The sequence below is a fragment of the Myotis daubentonii genome, chromosome 2 (assembly GCF_963259705.1).
Source record: "Myotis daubentonii chromosome 2, mMyoDau2.1, whole genome shotgun sequence".
Taxonomy (NCBI): domain Eukaryota; kingdom Metazoa; phylum Chordata; class Mammalia; order Chiroptera; family Vespertilionidae; genus Myotis; species Myotis daubentonii.
In genome coordinates this window covers 135754792-135781555 of record NC_081841.1, presented here as the reverse complement: position 1 = coordinate 135781555, position 26764 = coordinate 135754792, and the positions used below count along the sequence as shown (strand labels likewise).

Below are 26764 nucleotides of genomic sequence, written 5' to 3'. Positions count from 1 at the left end.
TGCATGTTTTCTTGTCCTTTTCTGTTTTCCTTTTTCCCACCCAGAATGCAGAGACAATGCTTAGAGGTGAAGCAGCCGTTCTGTGACAGGGCAAGTTGCACATAGGAAGAATGGCTAAGCAAAAAGAAAAGAAAAGAAAAGAAAAGAAAAGAAAAGAAAAGAAAAGAAAAGAAAAGAAAAGAAAAGAAAAGAAAAGAAATTTATTTTATCTCAATCTTGAGGGATGTTTCCTTAGTATAAGATTCTAAGTTGATGTTTATATTCTCTCAGCATGAAGAAATTATTGTTGCCAATGTTGCTTTTAAGAAGTTAACCACCACTCTAATTGCCTTTTGTTTGTAGGTTGTTGTGTCTTCCAGATGGCTGTTTATTTAAAATCTCCTTTTCTTTGGTATTTTGCTTCACTATGACATGTTTACATATAATTTTATCTTTTTAAAACCATACTTGTGATTATTGACCTTCTTGAAAATGAGTATTAGAGTCTTCCAATAATTAGGGAAAATTCTCAGTCATTATCTCTTCAAATATCTCCCTTTTCCCATTATTTTGATTATTGCCTGCTGAAACTATCATTATGTACATCATATATTCCTACTCTAGCCTTCATGTCTTTAACCTTTCTTTTATATTTTTTATTTCTTGACCTCTCTGAACTATATTCTGTATAGCATTTTTAGTTTTATCTTCCAACTAGAGGCCCGGTGCATGAAATGAAATTTGTGCACTTGAGGGCGGGTCCATCAGCCTGGCCTGTGCCCTCTTGCAATCTGGGAGACCTCAGGGGATGTCCTAAGCTGTCAGTTGAACATCAGACATCCTTAGTGCTGCAGCAGAGGCAGGAGAGGCTCCTGCCACTGCCGCTGCACTCGCCAGCCGTGAGCCTGGCTCAGGGCTTCTGGCTGAGCAGTGCTTCCCCTGTGGGAGTGCACTGACCACCAGGGGTCAGCTCTTGCATTGAGTGTCTGCCCCCTGATGGTCAGTGTGCATCATAGTGACTGGTCATTCCGCTGCTTGGTCAATTTGCATATTAGCCTTTTATTATATAGGATAGATTAATCTCTCTTTAGCAGTGTCTGTCTTACTGCTGTTTACATTTCCTAATTATTTTCAATTTGTGTATTTGTTATTTCTCTTAATTCTATAAGTTTTCTAGTGATTCTTTTACAAATATATTTTGTTCTTGTTTTAAAATTTCTAATTCTTGTTCATATTCTCAAGCTTACCCTGTATTTTTCAAAACATTATAGTCTTTTGAAAAATCTTAGAATGTCTGATAATTCCAATACATGAAGTCTTTGCAAGTCTGATTCTCCTGTTTACTGTTTCTGCTGGTTTTCCCTTATGGTTTCTTGGTTCCTTATGTATTTTGTGAATGTTGACTGTAGGCTGATCAGTTTTCTTATAACATTATCAGTGAGAATTCTTTAAGGTTGGGATTTGTTTTGCTTGCATAATATGCCAAGAAGCATCACTAATCTGAGTCTACTTTATATGGTTTTTCTGAAATAAAATCTAAACTATATTATAAAGCAACATGAAGTCAGGGTTGTTGTTTTGAGATCACAAAAGTGATTACCCCATCCTCTGTCCAGCACCCAGCTTGAGCCAGGTAAAGGTACTTATTCTTCCTTCTGGATGAGGTTTTACTTCTTGTTTACCATTATACCAAAGGCATATCCCTTTGGATGCCAGGGTTATGGTGGGTATTTTCTATTGGCTTCAGCTCCTTGTATGGACAATAAGTTTTACTTCCTGACTCCCACATCTCACTGAGTAGTAGCTCAAATTTTCCTGAATTCAGTAGAAAACCTCAGAAAGAAAGGTAATTTTGTCAATCTCTGCTCAGGAGGTTTTCACTTGGTCTTTGACCTCTGAGGACTCCTTCTTTATGCTCCAGATGATACACTCTATGTTTTCTCCAGCATTCTGGTTGTTTTAATTAGGGCATCACGCAAACTTAGCTATCTGGCATATTACCAGAAACAGAAGTAGAAATAATTGTTTACACTGATGAAAAATTTGAAAATAAGCTTAAAATCTACATATAAAAATTGGGGATACATATACACTATAAATGTCATGGTGCCATTTAAACAAATATGGTAGATGCACATGTACTGACAGCAATATCTGTAACACACACTTTTAAATGAAAAATATGCATAGTAAGATTCTTGTTTATGTAAATAATAAGACATGTATATACTTTTGCAAGAACACATTTTTTAAAAAAATTTAAATGCACAGGAAAAGATATAGATGCTTACAACTTAATTCAAAGGAATTTTCTTTCTTTTTACTTTTTGTAATCAGAATACATTTTTTGCACTACTTGGGATTATTTAAAAATAAACACAAGTTTAAAGGAATAAATGAGATAAGGCATTTGAAGCACTTAGTAAAGCACCTGACACATCATAAAAACAATAAATTTTCACTATTTTCACTTACACTATTATTTTCATTTAAAAATGAAAGTTATTGATGGGGTATAGCAGGATATAATGGTGGTTTGTGATGTACTACCAATCAGTAGCAGACTTTGGGTTGGAAACCTTATCTTAAAATTCAAAGTACTGATCTACTCTCAAACTATAATTCATAGATCACTTATTTTACTTGCTATTTTCAGCTAGGTATTATTTTAAAAATGAATTTTAAAAAATGTGATCTGTAATAAAAAATATGTTGAATTATACAAAGTCTAATAGTTTGTTTTTAACAGGAGGAGTTGTCAAAGCTATAAAATTCCATTGTACATTTCGAATCTCAAAGAGGGAAAACTTGTATGAAACACTCCCTAAAGCCATTGAACCCCAGAATCTCTCTCTCAGGCATCTTCAGGAACTTCTCCTCCATGAAATGCCTTTTAAAGAAATACTTCAGCCCTAGCCAGTTTTGCTCAGTGGATAGAGTGCTGGCCTATAGACTGTAGGGTCCCAGGTTCAATTCAGGTCAAGGGCACATGCCCAGGTTGTGGCCTCTATCCCCAGTATGGGGCATGCAGTCGATGATTCTCTCTCATCATTGATGTTCCTATCTCTCTATCCCTCTCCCTTCCTCTCTGAAATCAATAAAATATATATTTTTAAAAAGAAATACTTCACTAGACAATAATACAGATAACAAACATCACAATATCCATTTACTGACTCAGAACAAAATTGTGAGTTTTTATAGAAAGGTTTTCATTATGCTTAATAAGTAGTACATTCTCTTTTTTCCCCTCTGATTTGTTTGGAACAGGTTCCACGTATAAACACTGATTTGTCTTGCAAGTGAAGGAAAGGGGCCTTTTCTGCCAGTGCCTCATGCTTTTTAGGATTAGTATCGATTAATGGGTGGAAAATATGAGGCATCTAGGGTCCTTCCAACAACCTAAAGCCAAACAACGAAGTGCAGGCATGGGGAATAACAGAGAGAAGAGCCAGGCCCTGACGTCCTTGTTCCTGCTGACTGTTACCACACAACCAAGGACCCTGCAGTTGGGGGGAAATACACTGCCAGCTGCAGTTAGATAAAAATGTTTGTTGCACATGCTTGGACTGCATAAAGGAAAACTCCGAAGTGTCAGAAGATTTCAAAATAAATATGCAATTGCTCAGCTGTAAACTATTAATAATGACTGTGCACTAGTATGTGCTCAATATCTCCTTCCTCCATGTTTAACATCTGCCAATTGCATCATGTTTAAGGGGCGCTGTTGTCCTTGCATTCTCCATCCATTTGAAAGTATGCCATTCAAACTTGCTTGTTCTCACAACACCAGCTAACCAAAGGGCAAGCATGGGAAAGAAAAAGAGACAGACCAAGACCCATGTCCTTGTTCCTGCTGACTGTTAGCAGCCTCAGATACAACCATCCTCAAGGCACACAAAGTTTGAAGACAGTCACAGGCTAGAGATATAGAATGGGGGCTTGTGATGTATTCAGAAAAAAGTCCTCCCATTTGTAACTGGGGTTAGCACAGTTTTGCTTCTATAATACGTTAACTGGGCTTGCCTTAGATATTTTAGCTTGTAAGGAAGCAGGGAATCCTTACCTTCAACAGCTGCCTACAAAGCAAAGGGTCCTCTGTGAGACATGACAGTGTAAGGCCTCTAGAGGGAAAAGATCTCTTTGGTGACATCAAAAGGATTTCCTCCTTCTAATCCAAGGGAAATTTAATTTAATTGAATAGAATTGTCTTCACTGCCTGAAATTATACACAAATGTTTTCTTCTCAATTACGTTGAAAATTAAAAAAACATGATAGCCCTAACTGGTTTGGATAGAGCGTTGGCCTGCGGACTGAAAGGTCCCAGGTTCAATTCCAGTCAAGGGCATGTACCTTGGTTGTGGGCACATCCCCAGTAGGAGGTGTGCAGGAGGCAGCTGATGGATGTTTCTCTCTCATCGATGTTTCCAGCTCTCTATCCCTCTCCCTTCCTCTCTGTAAAATATCAATAAAATATATTTTAAAAAAAGAAAAACTTTCCTTAAAAAAATGATAATGTGGATTCTTTAATTTTTTTTTAAACATAAAAGTGCTAAGTAAAGTCAGTGGTTCCTGACCCTTGTCTCATGAGTGGTGCTAAAGGGTACTGCTGAGAAGGAGGTATATGGCGCATTGTCTGTGTCCAGGAAATTCTAGGTTCTGATAAAAGCTCAAGTTAATTATGCAATAACAACAGGGTGACAGAGCCTGCAATATGTCTTCTGGTGTCCTATATTTGTTAAAATTGTTTATCTGTGTTCTCTTACTTCCCGTGAAAGTTACAGTGAAAAAAAGCTATCCATGACTACAAAAGTAAAATGCAGTGTCCTAATGATGTTTGAAGCTCCCTGCAATGCTTGGATTTTTAGCAATCATTAATAATAAATTACCAACTATGCCATGAGCAGCTGAAAGCTCTTCTCTTTGGTAGGTAAAGATCGCCATTATAAAATACACTAGGTCATATGTCGCAGCTTCCAGCAGTTTTATTAAGGTTATTTAACCGGTATCGTCAACATTGAATTCATTTTCCAGGTGGGAAAACCAAGGCTATTCTACCAAATAATTGTTCAGAATGAATGACAGTATTGCAACTGAGATCACCATCTTAACTCCAGGTTTAACATGACAGGCACAAGTGGAAATCACTGGTTAATGATTTGGGGTTGGAGTGGAAATGGGGTTTCATTAATCACAAACTCTAGGTCATTTGTTTCATCCATCAAATTCAAGAACAAGCAACATGATAAATTCTTAAAAGGTGAACTTGGCCCATGTTTCTCAATATATGGTTTGGAGACACATGGGGAATAAGCAAGTGTTCTCTTAAAGGAAAGGAAACTAAATCAAAGCTTGCCAACATGAAAGCAAAAGACTCAAGTCCAAGACCTTTGTCCATCAGCTCAAGAGCTTAATACTCAGTTTTCAGCGTGTAGGAGGGGTCCAAAGCAAGGAGCTAGTTCAGACACCTTACTAAGTGCTCTAAGATACTCCCCTCCTCTCAGTCCCCTCAATTCCACTTAGCAATTATTCAAGAACCTGATGGCTTTCTCCTAATTACAGAATCAGCAGGAATCTAAAATGGGAATGAAAGTGGCTGAAGCACATTCAAATCCACACCCCAGAGAGAGGGACTTCATGTAGACTAGTTCTTCCCAGTGCTGTCATTTGAGACTTTCTCTCTGTTACATGCCAGATCAGTCTGTTAGAATAAAGACTGGCTCAAGCTCTTGGCTATTTTCTCTGAAGAAAATGGATGAGATGAATTCTGAGATACAAACCATGTGAGTTTTACCAGGACACTTCCCCTCTGGGACTTTATTTCCTTACTAGAGGCCCAGTGCAGGAATTTGTGCATGGGTGGGGTCCATTTGGCCCACCCCAATCCAGGGGGAATATGGGCCAGGCCTGTCGGGAGGAGGAGATGGCAGGAGGTTGGCCACCGACTGAGAGGAGGAGCTTCAGGCAATTGGGGGGCCAATCAGGGGTGAGCAGCTGGGGGAGGGGCCGTGGAAGGTTGGACAGCCATCCCCACCCCTGATTAGTGTAGAGGGGCAGGAATCAAGGGAGGAGGTGGGTGAGGGGAGGGGCTGTGGGCAGTGGGCCAGCTGGCCCCACCCCAAATGGAGTGGGGGAGGGTTGGGGGCCAGCGGCCTTGGGGAGGGACGATGGGTGGTTGGCCAGCCAGCCCTGGCCCTGATCAGAGTGGGGGGCTGATCGGGGGTGGAGCTGGCTGGGGGGAGGGGCCATGGGCTGATTGGGGTGGTGAGGGCCCATTGGGAGCAGGGCCAGCCAGGGGAAGGGGCTTCAGGTGGTTGGCCACAGGCCCTGCCCCTGATTTGGATTGGGGGGCTGATCTGGGGTGGGACCAGGCAGGGGAAGGGACTGCAGGAGGTTGGCCAGCTTGCTCCATCCCTATTAGGGTAAGAGGGAGTGGTCAGGGGCAGGACCAGCTGGAAGGACTGGCTGCAGGCTGATGGGGTGGTGGAGGCCCATTAGTGGTGGGGCTAGCCAGGGGGAAGGGTTGTGGGGGATTGGCCAGCCAGCCCCCCCCCCCCCATGGGGCCGGTTCTCCAGCCACAGTGGGTGTCATAGCAACTGGTCATTCCAGTCATTCCAGTCACTGGCTTTTTATATATATAGATACCACAATAAAATTTCTTACCAGACCTTAATAGATAGAAATTCAGGTTCTTCTTTTAAGTTAAGCAACCCCCTCCCTTGGAATTAAAGGACATATGGGGATGGACACAGGCAATAGTGTGGTGGAGGCCTGGAATGGGTGGGTGCATGGAAGGGGTCAGTGAGAGAAAAAAATGAACATCTGCAATACTTTCAAAAATAAAGATAATTTTTTAATAAAGGACATATGGGGGCAGAAGGAGGGAAGAATAAGTGTTGGGGGGAAAAAGGGCCTGATACATTTTCAAATATTGAAAGAGAGAGAGAGAGGAAGAAGGAGAGAGAGAGAGAGAGAGAGAGAGAGAGAGAGAGAGAGAGAGAGAGAGAGCCATGAATATACGTTCTCTTTTTCTGGGTGCGAATTGACTGTACAGGCTATCATCTCCACTGTGTTCTTTCTCATGGAAAGAATTTCAAAACAACTTGCCAACAGGATCTCAAACACTCTGGCATCTTCCATCCTAGGTCTCTAGCAGGAAATTGCTTTGGGAGAGTTGATTGGCCTCTCCTTCAGGCAACACCTGACTCATATCATTGGCAGGTTTAATTTTCAATGGAAGGAGAGCTCATTAGTGTTTCTCTGAAACAGCCCTGTGTACTGGGAGCCAATTCCCCTAAATTTCGCTTGCTCACTCTTGTGCAGCATCTTCAAGAAAAGCAACCCTGCCGCATGTGCTGGCCTTTAACAACCAGATCCAGGAAAGTTCCCTGACACATTTGGACTCTAACTGGGGTCAGTGTCCAACATCCTGCAAGCACTCCTGGGGATCACGATAAATTTTCCATCTTCTCTCCTGTTTGCGTTACTCCCTGGGAAGGTTCAAACTAGGCAAATGTCAATATTTTGATGCAATGACATGATAAATAGTCACAGTCAGGGCCTACAATTGAATTTTTGAAATATTAAACTGAAGGAGGTAAGAAAAGTAAATAAAGCAAACCAAATTTCACAAAGAAAATTCAATTAAGAGCCTTGATAAGACAATTCTATAAAACTATCTCTAACAGAAACACACACACACACACACACACACACACACAACAGCAACCCTCAATCTCAATATGTTGAAAACTGAATTTATAATCCTTCCTCAAATCCTGACCCTCTTCTGGTGTTTTGTTTTTGTTTGTTTTTTAAATATATTCTATTGATTTTTTTTTTTTTTTTTTTTTTTTTTTTTTACAGAGAGGAAGGGAGAGGGGTAGAGTGTTAGAAACATCGATGAGAGAGAAACATCGATCAGCTGCCTCCTGCACACCCCCTACTGGGGATGTGCCCACAACCAAGGTACATGCCCCTGACCAGAATCGAACGTGGGACCCTTCAGTCCCCAGGCCTATGCTCTATCCACTGAGCCAAACCAGTTAGGGCTTTTCCAGTGTTTTTAATTTCAGAGAGTGACATCACTGTCATTGCACAAGCAAAAACCTGAAAAGAGATCCTTGATGTCTCCCTTGCCCTCAGTCATTGTAGAATCTTTCACCGAGTCCTGGTGATCTGACTTCTTCAGTGTCTCTTAAATCTGACTCCTCTCCATCTCTACTGTTTACACTATCATTCTTCATTTGGTGAAAACTACTGAGTTGTTTTTCCTCTGTTGATTCTTACCTTCCACAGTCCCTTCTCATGCCACAGCTAGAATAATTTTTCAAGCATAAATCCACTAATAATATAAACCTTTCTTAATATTCTTAATTGCCTTCCCATTGCTCTCTGGCTAAAGCCAAAGAACTTTAACGTGGCCTACAAAATTCTCAGTGTTCTGCCTGCGCCCACCTCTCCAGCCTGGGTCTGAGCTACTTTCCTTCACGCACAGGGCCTTGGCCACTTAGGCTTCCTTTCAGTTCCTCAGACTCAAATGCTTCCCCTGCCACAGGCTTGTTGTAGATGCCATGATGCCAATGTCTGACTCTTTACCCCACGCTTTTACTTTCACTCTCCTAATTACCCATTCCTCAGTTCTCTGATCTGAGATGTCTCAACTCTGAGATCAAGTGTCACTTTCTTGTAAAGCCTGTTTTGATTACCTCAACAAGGTCATGTATATTGTCATAGAACTGTCTTCCTTTCCGTCCAAGCACTCAGCTAACTTGCAATAGTCATTCATGTGCTTATTTGATTACTATCCGTCTTCCTCACCCTAATGCAAGTTCAACACAGACAAGGATCATGTCAAATTTTTTCTCACTATTTTTTTTAATCAATTTTAGTGAAAAATACTTTTAAAAGCTTCCCTGTGCCCTGGTCAGGGGGTTCAGTTGGTTGGAGCATAATTCCATACACTAAAGAAAAGTTGTGGGTTTGATTCCAGTCAAGGCACATTTAAGGGTTTTTGGTTCAATTCCCACTAGGGGTGCATGCAGGAGGCAACCAATCCATGTTTCTCTTTCATATCAATGTTTGTCTCTTTCTCTTTCTAAGAATCAATGAAAACATATCCCCTGTGACCATTAAAAAAAAGTTTTCACTGTGTTTGTGGATTTGCCTATTTCTCCTTTAAAACACTGCCAATGAGACCATCATCATCCTAGTAGATTGACTCTTACATTTTACTTTGTTTGCTATTAATATAACGACGCCTGCTTCCTTTGGTTAGGGGCTGTGAGGTATGTCTTTCTCCATTCTTTCACTTTTATTCTTTCTATGTTTTTGTATTTAAGATGTTACTTTTGCAAGCATTGTATTATTGGGTGTTGTTATTTTTTAAACACATCTGACAATATACATTTAAAAATTGTTTCCATTTAATATAATTGCTGTAACATTTGAGTTTAATTTTACCATTTTACTATACTTTTTCCAATTTATCCCATTCATTTTATGTTCCTTCTTTTTCTCCTTTCTTTCTTTCAGGTTAATCAAGTAGGTTTTACTACTTCAGATTTTTTTCCACACATCTTGGCAGCTCTATAATCTTTTGCAGTCTTTCAGAGGCTATATTAGAGATTTAACATCATCCTGGATTTATCCTAAATAATAAAAACCTAATATGCAAATCGACCAAACGGCAGAACAATGGTTCCACAGGGGGCAGGGCTTGTGAGCAGGTGGAACCAGGCCAGCCAAGGCGGGTGCCAGCAGGCAGAGGGAGGGGAGAGCGATTGGGGCAGGGGGACGACAGCAGCGACCTGCGGCAGTGGAGAGGCAATCAGGGGGTGGGGACAGCCACTCGCCAGCTGGCGTTGTCCCCCGATTGGCTCACTGGTTACCTCCCTCAGAGGGAGGCCAGACTGAAGCTTAGACTGTGGGAAGTGAGCCTAAGCCATCAGTTGAACATCCCCTGAGGGCTCCCAGACTGCAAGAGGGCACAGGCCAGGCCGAGGGACCCCCTAAGTGCATGAATTTTCATGCACCAAGCCTCTAGTTAAAATATAAGACAGTACTTTTATTATCAATTCCCACTGCCATAAAAGGACCTTTGGACATTTTAAAATTACTTATCTTCTTTCTGACTTAATATATATAATTGATTTCAGAGAGGAAAGGAGAGAGAGAGAAACATCAATGATGAGAGAGAATCATTGATTGGCTGCCTCCTGCATTCCCCACATTGAGGATGGAGCCCACAACACGGGCATGTACCCTGACTGGGAATGAAACTGTGATCTCCTTGTTTGACCCTCAACCACTGAGCCACACCGGCTGGGCATTATTTCTGATTTTTATGCTATATTATTGTTATATATATATATATATATATATATATATATATATATATCCCCATAAAACATTATTAACACTGTTTAAGAGAGTCAGTATTTATGTCATTTTATTTACATATACATTTTCTTTACTTTTCTTTTGTATAATTTTTTCGCTGTTCATTAGCCTCACTTTTCTTCTGCCTGAGGACCTCCCTGTGTAGATATGATATAACAAACATTTTAAAATAGACAAATCTAGAAATGCACATTTGGATAACCAAAATATAAAGACAAGAAAGAGATTGCAATAAAAGTGTGATAAAAAGGCAATGGTTGCTCTTAGGGAAGGTAGCACATTGCAATTGAGATAGCACACAAAGAGATGTTTCTGAATGGCTGGCAAGGTTTTTTTTTTTTACAGTGATTGCACCTTTAAATAATTTATTAAGTTATACATTTGTTTTGGATGGTTTCTGTATCTGTACCTTATCTAATCTAATAAAAGAGAAACATGCAAATTGACCATAACTTCACTACACCCCAAGGCACACCCACCAGCCAATCAGAGAAACTATATGCAAATTAACCCAACCAAGATGGTGGTCGGCAGCCACGGAGCTGGAGCAAGCAGGGGCTTGGTTGCCCTGGCGATGGAGGAAGCCAAGCTTCCCTGGCTGGCTGTGGCCTCCACTAAAGGCAACAACGTTTCAATTATAGAAGATAAATAAATCCCAGATACCTGCTTTCAGCCAGCCTCCACTGGGAGCTTGGGTGGCTGAGGGCCATGGTCAGCCTGAAAACAACCATCAGCCCCTCACCAGGCTGGCCACACCCTCAAGGGGTAAGGGTCCCTGCTGGGGGCTTGACAAGCCTGCAAACAGCCCTCAGCCCCTCGCCCAGGCTTGCCAGGCACCCCAGCAGGGACCCCCACCCTGAAGGGGCTTTGGCCAGCCTGAAAACAGCCAGGAACCCCTCACCCAGGCTGGCCAGGCACTCCAGTGGGGACGCCCAGCCTGCACGGGGTATGGACAGTCTGAAAACAGCCCTTAGCCCCTCACCCAGTCTGGCTAGGCACCCCAGTGAGACCCCCACCCTGATCCGGGACACCATTCAGGGCAAACCAGCCGGCCCCCTCCCATGCACCAGGCCTCTATCCTATATAATAAAAGGGTAATATGCAAATTGACCCTAACAGCAGAAAGAGTGGGAATGACTGGTCACTATGACACACACTGACCACCAGGGGGCAGACACTTAATGCAGGAGCTGCCCCCTAGTGGTCAGGGCACTCCCACAGGGGGAGCTCTGCTCAGCCACAGGCCAGGCTGATGGCTGCCAGTACAGCGGTGGTGGTGGTGGGAGCCTCTCCTGCCTCCTCAGCAGCACTAAGGATGTCTGACTGCAGCTTAAGCCTGCTCCCCGCTGGCAAGTGGACATCCCCAGAGGGCTCCCGGCTGCCAGAAGGATGTCTGACTGCCAGCTTAGGCCAAATCCCCTGGGGAGGGGCCTAAGCCAGCAGGTGGTCATCTCCTGAGGGGTCCCAGACTGCGAGAGGGCACAGGCCAGGCAGAGGGACCCCCCCCCCCCACCAAGTGCAAAAATTTTTGTGCACCAGGCCTCTAGTTTTATAATAAAAAGATGCAAAATAAAAAATAAATGAAAAATTAGTAAATTTTATCTTCAGTGTTGAAAGACAATATTTAAATTCCTGCTTTGAAAGGGGTATTTTGCACCTAGGATGCTATAATTTGTCTTAAGAATTCATCTGTTAGCCTTATTGCTCTCCTCAAAGATAATGTGTCTTTTTCCCCTTTGGTTGCTTTTAACATTTTTATCTTTGTCTATGGTTTTCAGCAGTGTTATTATGGTGTACCTTGCTGTAGTTACAGGTGTTTGTCCATCATGGATTTATAGGTTTTTTGTATCTGTTTCTTGAGCCTTTCATCAGTTTTAGAAAATTCTCTTCAAATATTGCCTCTGCCAGTCTCTTACTCTCTTCTGGCACTACAATTTTATATTTACATAAGATAATTTACAATGTCCCATACATCTCTTACCTTCTTTTCCTCAATTTTGCATTCTTTTTTCCTTTTTTGATTCAGTCTGTATATTTCCTACTGACCTATAGTATTTTTGTTTATTATTTTTCTATTTAGCTATGTTCAATGTGTTCTTAATTCATTTATTGCATTTTCACTTTTATTTATTGTATTTTACAATTTTAAGATTTCCTTATATTCCTTTTCATCTATTCCACTTGTCTGTTGAAATTCTCCATCTTGTCATCAATTTCCTTTGATACTAGAGGCCCGGTGCATGAATTCATGCATGGATGGGTTCCAGCTGGCCTGCCCCAATTGGGGGGCGAACAGGCTAGGCCGGCATGAGGGGTAAAGGGGAGGGGGCTGATCAGGGGGGGTGCTGGCTTGGGGAAGGGCTGCAGGCAGTTGGCTGGCGGCTGGTCCTGCCCCCTGTTCAAACTCCCGTGGAACTCCTGGTTGAGGGGACAATTTGTATATTAGCTTTTTATTATATAGGATATTTAACAGTATTTAAAGTATATGTTTGCACAGGAAAAGACTGCATGGTGTGGTTTTTGGAGGAGGGCCATATTTTTTCAATGCCAGGCACCACCATTCCTGTGTTTGGCCTGCCCCCACCCCCACATGGCATCAGCCTGCAGAGATGAACTAGCCCCTCCCTACCACCTCCCTGAGGCCCCACAAGCCAAGCTTACTCCCAGCTCCCAGCTCCCAGCTCCCAGCTCCAAGCCAGGGATCTTTGGGTCCTAGCCCAGCCATGTTGCAACCTTTCTTGAAAAACTCACAAAAATTTCAGGCAAAAGCAGGGGCTGCCAGAGACACACATTTGTGTGGTTTTCCCAGGTGACCATTTTCCTGAGGACAGCGCCACCTTCCTATGTTCAGCCCACCCACACTCTACATACATGTCAGCCTGGGGAGAGACACTAGCCCATCCCTGCTAACTCCCTGCGGGATCTGCTGGTGACAACCAGCCTGGGCCTGAATTGCAGTCTTTCTTGAAAAACTCCAAGTGCGCCACCTTTTCTGTGCACAGCCCCACCCACATGGCCACATCTTAGTTTGTTCTAATCTGATGAACTCTGTTGGCCTGACTCTAACAACTGCCTAAGACACTGCCCCACCAAAAAGGTTTGCAGACTCCAGGCAGGTAGCAGCTGGTCTTGGTGTGTGTACCCTGACTTTTGCTAAATGGCCCCAATCCCAGCAATGTTGCAGAGTTTGAATCTGTTGAACACCACTCACCCCTATCTGGTGACTCACTAAAAACCTGCCTCACCCAACTCATTACTGTCTGAGGCCATTTTAGTATCTGAGCCTAAAGGCAGCTGGCAGGTGGCAGTATTTCTCGGGGTGCCTTGGGCCTTTTGCTGACCTGTCCCAGTCCTGGCACTACTGGCAGCCAGTCTCAGTACACAGTGTGGTTCCTCACACACACACCCAAGCGAAGCACAAGCTGTTACCGACCGTGGATCATTTTATAGTTCCTGTTAGCGAAGTACCAGTCACAAGCAGCATCTTACATTGACAGGCATTCCCCCAAGAGACCCCAGAACCAACATACCTGGTGGCAGCTTCAAACTATAACAGAACATGATTGGACTAGCTCCACAAGGTATGCCCAAAGGAAGTCACTGTATGCACCAGACCCTGCTGGGGTGATAGCCCCCTCATAGCAACTTGTACTCTGTGATCTGGGTCAAACATCACAGTCAGACAGCCTGATGGTCAGCCTCATTCACATTTGGGCCAACAGCAATAAAGACTCCACTACAACAGAAGGACTTGCATAACCCACACAAAAGACATTCCTGGTGCACCCAGTCCAGGTGATCAGAAGGACTGCACCACTGAGCCCCACAGAACACTTACAACATAGGCCACCCTATCGAGGCTGGGAGATAAAGCACATCTACCTAATAAATAGAGACAAGCACAAGGTGTCAGCCCAAATGAGGAGACAAAGACACGTGCCCCAAATGAAAGAACAGGAGACATCTCTAGGAAAAGAACTAAATGAAATAGAGACAAGCAATCTACCAGATACAGAGTTCAAAACAATGATTATAAGGGTGCTCCAGGCACTGAGGAGAAGAATGGGTAAAATAGTAAGAATGTCAGCAAAGAGATAGTAAACATAAAAAAGGATATAGAAACCATAAAAAAGGAACAGTCAGAAATAAAGAATGTAATATTTGAAATAAAGAATATGCTAGTAGGAATCAACAGCAGATTCAATGAAGCAGAGGATCCATCCAATCAGCAATTTTAAAGGCAAGGTAACAGAAAACACCCAATCAGAGCAGCACAAAGAAAAAATAATTTTAAAAAAAGAGGATAGTTTAAGGGACCTCTGAGACAACATCAAGTATAGCAACATTTGCACCATAAGGGTACCAGAAGAAGAATGGAGAAAGCAAGGGATTGAGAACCTATTTGAAGAAATGATGACTGAATACTTCCCAAACCTTGTGAAGGAAAAAGATACACAAGTCCAGGAAGTGTAGAGAATCCTAAACAAAATAAATCCAAAGAGGTACACACAAGGCATGAACTTTACACTTAAAGGAACTAGAAAAAGAACAACAAACAAAGCCCAAAGTGAACAGAAGGAAGGAAATAATAAACATCAGAGTGGTAATAAAGAAAATAGAGTAAAAAAGAAACAAAACAACAACAAAAAAACATAAAAGATCAGGTCAATGAAACTAAGAGCTGGTTTTTTGAAAAGATAAATAAGATTGATAAATGTTTTACCAGATTCATCAAGAAAAAGAGAGAGATAATCCAAATAAATAAAATTAGAAATGAAAGAGAAGTGACAACTGACACCCTAGAACAGTGGTCAGCAAACTGCGGCTCGGCAAACCGCGGCTCGCGAGCCACATGTGGCTCTTTGGCCCCTTGAGTGTGGCTCTTCCACAAAATACTGACTTCTGTGCATGGGCCACGAAGTTTCAATTGCACTGTACATGCATGCCCACATGTGGTATTTTGTAGAAGAGCCACACTCAAGGGGCCAAAGAGCCGCATGTGGCTCACAAACCGCAGTTTGCCAACCACGGCCCTAGAAATACAAAGGATTATAAGAAAATGCTACAAACAATTATATGGCAACACATTGGACAATCTGAAAGAAATGGGTAAATTCATAAAAACATACAATCTTCTGAAACTGAGTCAAGAAGAAACAGAAAATTTGAACAAACTGATTAAAACCAATGAAATTGAAGCAGTAATAAAAAATAAAAAAACTCCAACAGAAACCCTAACTGGATAGCTTCACAGATAAATTCTACCAAACATTCACAGAAGAGCTAACATCTATCTTTCTTAAGGTATTTTAAGAAACTCAAAAAGAGAGAAAAGACTACCCTGCTCATTTTATGAGGCCAGCATTACCCTGATTCCAAAACCAGGTACAGATATCATTAAGAAAGAAAATTATAGGTCAATATCCCTCACATGGTACATATATAAAACATATGCATATATATGTATATACAATGGACTTGGTAGTAATAACTTGGCTATCAAAATGGATTAAATCTTACTATTTGCAATAGCATGAATGGACCTAGAGGGTATTATGCTAAGTGAAATAAATTAGACAGAAAAAAGACAAATACCATATGATTTCACTTATATGTGGAATCTAAAGAACAATATCAACAACAAAATAGAAACAGATTCATAAATACAAAGAACAGAATGATGGTTGCTAGAGTGGAGGGGCCTTGGAGGGCCCACTGTAAAGGGATTAAGAAGTACTAATGGTTAGTTACAAAATAGTCACAGGGATGTGGAGTAGAGTGTACAGGGAATATGGTCAAAAATCCTATATAATAAAAGCCTAATATGCAAATTGACCAAACAGTGGAATGAACGGTGGCTATGATCCACACTGACCACCAGGGGTCAGATACTCAATGCAGAAGCTGCCCCCAGCACACAGGCCAGCCAAGGCGGGTGCCAGCAGGGCCCAGCCCCCCCCCCCCGCCCAACCCCCAATTGCCCTCCAGTTGCCCCACAGATTGGCCCTGATCACCGGCCAGGCCGAGGGACCCTTCCTGTGCACGAATTTTGTGCACCAGGCCGCTAGTATCATAATAACTATGTACGGTTCCAGGTGCTTAATTGAAATATCAGAGGATCACTGTGTAAAGTATATGATTGTCTGGCCACTACGCCAGACATCTGAAACTAATACAAAATAGTGCTGAATGTAAACTGTGATTAAAATATAAAATTTTAGCTGAAGCCGGTTTGGCTCAGTGGATGGAGCATTGGCTTGCGGACTGAAGGGTCCCAGGTTCGGTTCCGGTCGAGGGCATGTGCCTGGGTTGCGGGCGCATCCCCAGTGGGAGATGTGCAGGAGACAGCTGATCGATGTTTCTCTCTCATCGATGTTTCTGGCTCTCTATCTCTCTCCCTTCCTCTCTGTAAAAAATCAATAAAATATATTAAAATAAAATAAAATAAAATAAAATATAAAATTTTAAAAATAAAGGGTGTATTTGATAACTCCCACATGTGAATAGTATCTATGTTCTCTATGGATCTGTTTCTATTGTCTTTAAGTGATTTTTGGTTATTGATTTGTCTCCTAGTATAGTATAATTTAAAAAAATTAATCCTGAACATTATTTTATGAAAAATTATAGAGATTACTGAGGCACTGGGTAATGTTATCTTTCTTATTTGAGGTAATTTCCAGGTAAACTAGGCAAATTTCATTCATCCAATGTAGATTGAAGCTGTTTTTAGTTTCTGTGAGAGCTGGCCTGTACCTAAACTGCCTTGCTCTTACAGTGCTGCACTACCTCACTCCCAATTTCCAAGCCCAGGGTGTTTCTCAGTGCCCCTTGTCCTCAGCAAGCCTGGGATGACAATTTTGTCCCATGAAAGTGCTGAAAACTATCTCCACCCACTAATGAACCTGAGGATGCTTCCAGGGGAAAGTAGAGCAGCATTTTGATCTTATCTCTTTCTATTTACCTTCTCTCTGGAATCTTGTTTACAAAAGCCTTTCCTGCCTTTGGGAGCTCTTGTGTTTCTTGAAACAGCTTCTTTTTTTAAAATGTTATCCAGTTTTTCCCAATTATTCTTTGTTATAGTTGAAAAAAATGTATTTTTAAATAACTACTATTATTGATTACTTAGAGGCCCTCTTATTTTCACATAGCACCCTGAGTTTTCCTTTATGGAATTCTCCACAATTTATTATTAATTATTTTTATGTTTCCTTGTTTGGCATCTATCTCTTCATCTAGATTGCAAACTTGATGAACCTGAAGAAATCACTATTTTGCTCACCATTAAATATTTGGTGTCTAGCTTGTATCAAGCTCTCACTAACCATTTTAATGAATGAATACAAGTTTTTGAGCTAAGAATTTTATGTACATTATGTACTTTAATTCTCACAATAACCATATGAGGCAGATATTGTTATCCTCATTTTAGAAAAGAAAAATAAATAAATAAAAAAATAGAGAAGTGAACAACTTCCCAAGGTCACCATGTATTAAATGTTTTCTAAAACTCCTCTTCTTGGACACCTAAATATTATGCTTTTGCAACATAGATATGCAGCAGTCTTTTTATTGTTTTAGTACCCAGACTCTTAAAGCAGCCTTCAATTCCTTCCCCTTCTTTTCCTCTCCTTCCTTTTCATATTCTATACTTGCTTTCTAAGGCCTTCCGTGCTCATAAGCAGGTGAACTGGAAAAATAAAAGGTGATGAAGCTCACAGTAGCTGAGCAAGGTGTCTACGCTCCAACACACCAAGAGAAGAGCCACACTCCTTTGTCCTCATGAGCTCTGAGACGTGGGCTCACTCATTTTTGTTGTTGGTGTCATTTTATTTTTAAAATAAGTTTTATTTTTTAGAGTAGTTTTAGGTTCACAGCAAAATTGAGTAAAAAATGCAGAATTCCTACATACTCCTACCTGCACACACACACACACACACACACACACACACACACTTGCACAGAGTGGTACATTTGTTATCATCCATGAGTTCACATCAGTTCATTTATTTTTATCTCGCTGTATGAAACCATCTGGGAATGAGCATTTGCCCAATTTCAGCAATTTTGTGTTGAGTCCTCTTTTGACCTGGAGTTAAAATTTAAAAATCTCTGCTTCTGTGTCAGCATTTATTCTGTTCTTAACATGCTGCAGTGAAGCGCACTTACCCTGAACTTTGGCCCTCCTAGCACATTGCAGTGTTTGCATACTCAAAGCCAGGCGATGAACTTTAATATTGCATTCTTAAAGGAAATCAGTGTGATCTCTAAAAGCCATGGTGGTCACATTTCGCGTTGAGTCTGAAATCTTTGTGACACCGTTGACACTCCCGGTGCCCTCTCCTCCTGCCCACCAGACCAAGGTCGGGGCTTGGTCCCAACACGTCTTCGAAGCCTGTCCTAACAAGTTCCATCCCACAGCAATTCTCTTTTTCTCTTCAGCACAATATCTGGAATCAAACTGTCCTTGAGGAATTCATTACCCACTCTGAGCCTCAGGTCCCTCATTTGGAAGCACAGATCAAAATACTTCCAGATAAGTTTGTAGGTGATTGCAAATGTGTTCGCATGTGTGCATGGTGACACACAATAACTATGCCATAAATATCAGTACTCCCACTCTCCTTACCTTCCAGGGTGTGTCACGAGGATAGATGCACAATGTGAGAGACAAAACTGAAATTATATCAAACATGCTTAAGCATAGATTACAGCAGATGTCAAGTCCTTTCCGGTTTTGTGAAGAATGGGGACTCTGAAGTAGCTGAAGCAGAGAAGCTGAAGGATAGTGGAGCTGCTCAGGAAAAGGAGAGGAAAAAGTGGGGGACAAGAGGCACCATTTTGCTCAGGGATACCTGTTAATCTTCAAATGGCAAAGTGACACAGCACAAAACGATTGTTCACCAAGATAAATGGCTACATACATATCTAAGTGGAGACTGTGCTTCTGGCTCAGTAGTCAGGAGACGTGGGTAGGATGTGGGCATACATCAAGGAGGAGGAGAAGGATTTCTGAGAAGGGGATGCAGAGGGATCCATAGCTCTAGCCACAAAGTGAAGCTATTTCAGGGATATCATAGGACAATGAGTAAACCCATTTGACAGCCATGGTGTCCCTGGAAAGTCTGATAGTAAAGTGCTTGAACGTCTGGTCAAGGAGGATGGAATATATCCTTTAATGACCGAGGAACTACTGGGAAGCTGACATGTAACATGATGACTGAGCTACCTGGACAGCACAGACTGCAGGGGAAAGGCTGGAGGCCAGGGAACAAGTACAAAGGTCTTATAACACTCCTGGGACAAGCAGATAAGACCTCACCTCAAAGTGGGGATGGGAAGAAAGGGACTAATGTTCAAGCACTATCTTCTAAGATCTTTCTGTGGCCTCCCCTTCTTTTGGATCTCCCCCGTCACTATTATATGACAGATTACAGGTGTTTAAACATGTCATTTACCCTGATTAGCATTAAAAAATCAATTTGCAGATAGAAGGGGTTAATAAAATGGATGTATTCTGAGGGCTTATTTTTAAAATATTGTAAGAGGGTGAATTAGCAAACACTCCTCTGCCGCCCAGCACTAAAGAGCGATGCAGAATATAAGTAATTATAAGCAATGGAACAGCAAACTGGGGCTATTCCCTCGGGAAGCAAAGGGCATGACTGTGACAAACATTGTGACCTCTTTTATAAAGTAAACAGGCTCAGCACAGGCAGAAAGACACAAATGCTTCTTCCTATTAGTGAATGTGTCGTCCCACAATGGGCAAAGTGAAAGTATGGTGACGGAGAAGTAAAGTGAACTGGTAAGGGAATTGGCCATGGCTGTCTCAGGTGAGAAGGAAAAGGAGACAGAACTGGGAGACCAACACCCTTTGTCCTTATTCATGGAACCATAGCCCAACAGTCCCTGTCCTCAGTATAAATTGACTAAACAAGAGGTGTCTAATGAGCATCCAACTGAAGAGCGTAAGGAGGAACATGTTTGGGTGTTTCAGGAAGCAGAAAATGACCCCAAAGTGAGTCATCTCATTTGGGAGAAAGTTAGAAATTTCTAAGGGCAAAGCTTGGGTTATTGAATGTCAAGACTTGAAACGGAGCTCTATAGTGAGGGGACTGGAAACAAGAGGGCCACATCCTGAGTTCAGGAAGTCTCCTGAGAGATCCACTCCTGCAAAGCCTGTTTCTAGAAGGTTCCTTTTCTCGTGCCTTCTTAAAACAGTTCAAATAGCTAGCTTTTCTCATTATCTATCAGAGATGTTTGAGAGGCTCCTGGAAACTTGGATCTCGTTCTTTCCAATCATTTCTTTAACTCTAGCAGCAGAGCATTTCATTCCCTTACAATATTTTTAAACTAAGCCCTCAGGTACACATCCCTCCAAGCATCTGTTTGTCTGCCCTGTTATGCACTGTTATGACACTTAATATTATGAAACATAATGCTTACCAAGGGAAAAAAGGACTCCTTTATGCAGTGCCTGTGCTTTGTGCATTGTTGACCTCACTTGAGTCATGTTTTTTCATCCAAAATATAACACTCCTCCCACACACTGCTGCCCCTACCCAACCCAGGCTTTCTTCTTCTTTTTTTTTTTAATTGAATCTTTATTGTTCAGATTATTACTATTTTTCCTCTTCCCCCCCCCATCCTCCCAGCTCCCACCCCACCCTCCGCCCTCACTCCCCACCCACTGTCCTCCTCCATAGGTGCACAATTATTGTCCAGTCTCTTTTCGCATCTCCCACACCCCTTTCCCCCCCCAAGAATAGTCAGTCCATTCCCTTTCTATGTCCCTGATTCTATTATGATCACCAGATTATTTATTCACTTGATTATTAGATTCACTTGTTGATAGATGCATATTTGTTGTTCATAATTTTTATCTTTACCTTTTTCTTCTTCCTCTTCTTAAAGGATACCTTTCAGCATTTCATATAATGCTGGTTTGGTGGTGATGAACTCCTTTAGCTTTTCCTTATCTGTGGAGCTCTTTATCTGACCTCACTTGAGTCATGTTTTTTCATCCAAAATATAACACTCCTCCCACACACTGCTGCCCCTACCCAACCCAGGCTTTCTTGGGAAAAGCTTTTTAGTGTGGCTGGTGGGCCTTCAGACTGAATGTTTCTGTTGAAAAAAAAATCAAAGTAAGGAATTCAGTTGCACTTTGGACTCTGTCCTTCAGCCTGGACATAGAGAAGGAAGTCCAAGTCTCTGAAACCTAGAAAAGGAAGAGTATCTGCAGCTAAGCCAAGGTGACTTTTTGACAAGAAACATCCTTTACTGAGGCAAGAAACAGAATAGCTCTGATCCTTTGCGGAAGCTAGCTGTGGCATTTAGAAACCTTTTCCCCACTCTCCACCTGGCTGACCCCTGCTGGGAGCTCAGGAAGTCCCCAGTGAGGGATTGCCCTCCCAGGACACTCACCTCTTCACCTCCCAACTGAGCTCAGGCCTCTCCCTGTGTTCCCACCACACCAGGACTTTCCCCTGCCACCATGCTTGCTTGTTACGTGACTTCTCCCGGGCTAAACTGTGAGCCACTTAAGGTCAGGAATGGCTCTTATTACTCGATGAACCCCCCATGCTATAAACCCTTAATAACTGTTGAGTAGATAAATGAATGAAGGTGGCCAGTTCAATCTTCTGTGGGGAATATAAGAGTAGAGTTCATATCTGACGTACAGAAAGGGTCAGATAGCTCCCACCTTAGATTCCAGAACCTTCTCTCTTCCTTTCTATATCCCTCAGAGTGTGTTCTTTCTCAGATAGTCCCAGCGATGGTATCAGAAATACCTCGAGAAACTCACCATCATCAATGAAGTGGGAAACTTCAAAGAAGCTCAGGCCCTGGATTCGTGCCCATGCTTCACTCTAGGAGACTGACAGCCGAGGGCCCAGAACTGGTATCTTCCCAGCAGGGAAGGGGAAAAGTGCAACCTCAGAATCCTGTTTGATTGTTTCTCTTTCAGGCACTTATGGCTAGCGTTGCTCAGGGCTGGGGAAACAAGAATCAGAGATGCCTCCTCCATCCATCAGTGTGATGTCCTTGAGTTAAGGCCAGTGTGTCAGAAATGCAGGTTAGAGGTGCCCGGGAAACCTGGAGCCAGCCCTGGGCTGGCACCGCGCAGGGCGAGGAGGCAGACACTAGGGAAGCGAGTTCATCTCCCTGGAGCAATAGGACAAAGCAAAGGGTAAATGAGGCTGCCTGGCCCAGCCCAGCCATGCCCTGCTCCACTTTCTGCCAAGCGTTCCCTCTGAGTCACCCCTGGCTTGCACGGAGGCCAGGAGCTGCTGCAGCCATGAAGGTGGGTTCTTTGCCCACTCAGTCCTTTCCTTTATGGATCTTCACCCTGCGGGCTGCGCAGCTGGCTCAGGACAGGGTGGAGCTTCCGGCTCCCAGAGCCCCCAGGTACCTGTGAGGTGCTGCTGCCCTGGCGCCCTTTTCTCCCTCTGTGCCCTCCCTGCTTCCTCTTTACCCAAGGACTCACTAATTTGTATGTGAAACAATAGGGTGAGAGGGTTGGTGGCCAGAAACTCAAGGTTGAAGTCCCTGATCTTGCAGTTGGGCGAGTTCCTTGTTATCTCTGGGCTCTACTTTCCTCATTATAAAATGAAGCTAAAAATCCCTGCATTGCAGATTGTCATGAGGAGTAAACCTGTGGTTCTCAGCTCTAGCTGCACATGAAAATTCCCTGGGAAGCCTCAAAATGCCAATGCCCAGGCTCCACCAAGATCAATTAAACCAGGTTTGGAGGGTGGGCAGGCATCAGTATTTTAAGGCTCCCCAGGTGATTCATATGTGCACCCAGGTTGTGGTCACTGACTTAGAAGTAATGCATATAACCTAGAGGACAAACTGCCTAAAGAATATGATATACCTTTAATAATAATACCAATATTACGTCTTATTACTCTTTATTGCTGCTGCCTTTAATCTTACTTCTGCCAAGAAAGGAAGTCTGCTTATGGGGAAATCTGCTTGTATCTAAATTTTAAATAACAGAGCACATACAGGCGATTACCACTAGCCTCTAAGCTGCTCAGTGAGACAATGAGAGTGACTTGAAACAGCCAGTCAGCTGTGGAGACCCCAGCTCTTTAAGATAAGTGCATGCACTCATGCCCCCTGGTAGGACTCCCTCCCTGGCCTGCTTCATCCAGACTGTGCCAATGGACACATTTCCAGTTGAAGCCCAGTGCCCTCATTTCCAGGTATGAATGATCTCCTGGGAGGCAGCTGTCAACTTTTACATCCCAAGGTACCTCTCCTCTGCGGTAAACAGATGAGTCACGGTTGGTCCCTGGGCAACTAACAAGCAGCCGTGGCCCATTCTGTCTGGTGACTTAGGCCACTGAGACAATGCCCTTGGCGTAGATGAGGGAGTCATAAACTTGGGCTTGACACTGTTTAAAGTTATCTTGTTTGCTGATTGTTTGGCTGGAGGGACTGGTGTTGAGTTATTCCTGGCTTCTTTATGGCCCCAGAGTGATAAGCATAATTAGGGTAAAAGGAGGGCAAGCCGCCCTTCATTAGCTGAAGCAATGGGTCAAGTAGATTAGCACAGATAATTGACATGAGTAGACAACTCCAAGCTCCACTTTAGAAATCAGTTCCCTTCTTTTTCCAAACTAAATATGTTCTGAGTGTGGTTAGGTCGGAGAATGGCAGGCTAAATGTTAAGGCTTCTACCTATCCCATCCCTCTCTGGGTGGTGGCGCAGGACTAGTTTTGGTTTTAAGCCAAACATTTAAATTTCTCTCAAATTTACCCACTTCTTTGCCTTTAAACAGCCCAAGTCTGGCCATACTCCTCAAGAGAGGATGCATTAATGCCTCCTTCCTGCTCCCCCATATTCCCTCTTTCTACAGAGCGGCCAGCATGTTGTTTCCTGATGTCAAATTGCATCATCTTACTGCCCTACTTGAAACCCTTTAGTGATTTTTCCCATCATTCTCAGGATCAGCCTCACCTTTTGACCTGTCCTTGACGCCTGCATCAGAATCTGGCCTCCATCCACCTTTCCACCTCATGGTCCTACACACAGGCTGGAGGGGGGGCGGGGGTGGGCTCAGCTCCTCTCAGCTCCAGGCTTCTTTTCCTTCCAGGTCTCGGAGCCACCTGGAACACTTTCTCCAATATGGCTAATGCCGACAGTGCTTTAGTTTTCAGCTCAAACTCCATCTCCTCGGGGAAGCCTTTCCTCCCTCCTTTACCAGATGCTGGCATGTCCTCACACACTCAGCTCCTGATCCTCACACTTCTCAGGCTCCTGCTGTTACTACTTGTCTAACAAGAAGTTAAGTTGCATGAAGAAGGGACCCATCCACTCTGCTCTCTGTGCACCCCGCACTCTGCTCCTAGCACCTAGCCGGTAACTGCATCCAAAGGCAGGTATTTGTGACCCCCTAAACAGGTACACTGGGAAAGGTCAAAGCAGTGGGGCTAGCAAAGAAGGAGAATATTGTTCAAAGAAGAAGGAAAATATGTTAGGTCTTCACATAGCAATTAAAAAGCTAGTAGCTACCTACATTGTGTAAGGTCCCTGTATATGTGTCAGGAACAATGTTAGATATTTTTTTAGCTTTTTTGAGAAATATTATATACAAAACCAAACCAAAACGATATATATATATATATATATATATATATATATATATATATATATATCCTCTCATATTAGTTAGGATAGCTATTATCCAAAACAAAACAAAACAAAACAAAACAAAACAAAAAAGACAAGAGACGAGTGTTGGTGAGGATGTAGAGAAAAGAGAAAGGGACGCCTTGTGCACTGGGGGTGGGAATGTAAAATAGTGCAGCTGCTGAGGAAAACAATAAGGGGGCTCCTCAAGACTTAAGAATAGAATTACCATATGACCCAGCTATCCTTCTGGTATATATTCAAAAGAATGTTAGATATGTTATCTATCTGAATTATGCATTGTATTGGTAATTGTAATATTTTTCAAATAACTCTTTGCTAGGCTGTCAAAGAAGCCAGGCCACTGTTAACAGCTCAGAAGAATGGGGATTATAGCTGACGATGATTTCGTACCTACAGTGTGCCAAGCACAACAGCCCTATGAGATAGGTGCTACTATTACTCCCATTTTGTGAATGAGGAAACCAAAATGCACAGGGAGTGAAGTCGTTTGCCCACTGCTGTGGAGCTGGTGCATTGAGAAACCAGCACTGCTATTCCAGGGCAGGCTCCGTTACACTGTCTCTCCCTGTGGAACTACTACCTTTCAAAATGTAGGGCCTCCCACGTTTGTAAGAAGATATCATAGGCTGAGGATGTCCAATAGTTTGCATCCCCATTTTATAAGTGGAGCTATTGCTAACTTCTCAAAACATGAAAGGGTGTGGCTTGATTTCCCAGCTCTGTTAATTATTTCTGAAAGTTTATTGTATTATTGCTGACCAAGTAATTGTGGCCATGAGGAGATATAAAAGTGTTTCATTGCAGATGGTGTAATCTTTAACTTCGTTTAGAAGACTGGTGCCAGGCGGGAACCTGAATTGGGGGGAATACTTTGTAAATTATATAATTGTCTAACCCCTATGCTGTATACCTGAAACTAAGATAAGATAATATTTAATGTCAACTGTAATTTAAAAATAAAATTATAAAACATTTTTAAAAGACCTGAAGCGCTATGGCTTTTCACCTATTTTGTGACCAAGAGTTGTGCTGATAGGAAAGTGCTCTGTGACTTTGGGGAGTGGTTTTTTTTTTTTTAAATTTAAATTCTTTATTGTTTAAAGTATTACATAAGTCTCCATTTTCCCCCATTGACTTCTCCCTGGCCACGCTGACCCTTCAGCACATGCCCTCACCTTCCCCCATCCTCCCCGCCGGATCTGTGTCCATTGGTTATGCTCATATGCATGCATACAAGTCCTTTGGTTGATCTCTTACCCCCTCAACCCCTGTCTTCCCTCATAGGTTGGACAGTCTGTTCAATGCTTCTATGACTCTGGTTCTATTTTTGTTCATCAGTTTATGTTGTTCATTATATTGGGGGGAGTGATTATTATTTGGTACAGCCACAAGTCCTCTTGGGAGGGCCTGAGGCGGTCCAGGATATCTGGCTGGTCTGGAGGATTCACAGTGCTCTGCCTCTCTCATCTAAGTCAAGAGCACAATGGGACATTATTCTAAGTCTCCACTTTAATTAAATTTCCTACAAAGGGGCATCTGCTCTTTTAGTTTGGCTGGTGCTTCTTGTATCCACTGATCCACTGCCACACTGAGCAGGGTTTTCCCCTACTAATTGTTAAAGAGATGGAGATGCTCCAAGGGCTCAGCTGTCAACAATACCGCGATTATTACATTATTGGTTAGATGTCCTCTTTTGCATGCTTTGTATTCC

General features: G+C 42.5%; 1 long non-coding RNA gene across 1 annotated transcript; it reads right to left on the bottom strand.

Moving 5' to 3' along the window:
• On the bottom strand, positions 1 to 22538 carry LOC132226342 (uncharacterized). The gene is made up of 3 exons (XR_009451036.1): positions 22195 to 22538; positions 19012 to 19176; positions 1 to 114 (listed from the first exon to the last, which is right to left on the bottom strand). It is a non-coding gene; the product is annotated as an uncharacterized LOC132226342 (long non-coding RNA).
• Between the last annotated feature and the right edge of the window lie 4226 nt (positions 22539 to 26764).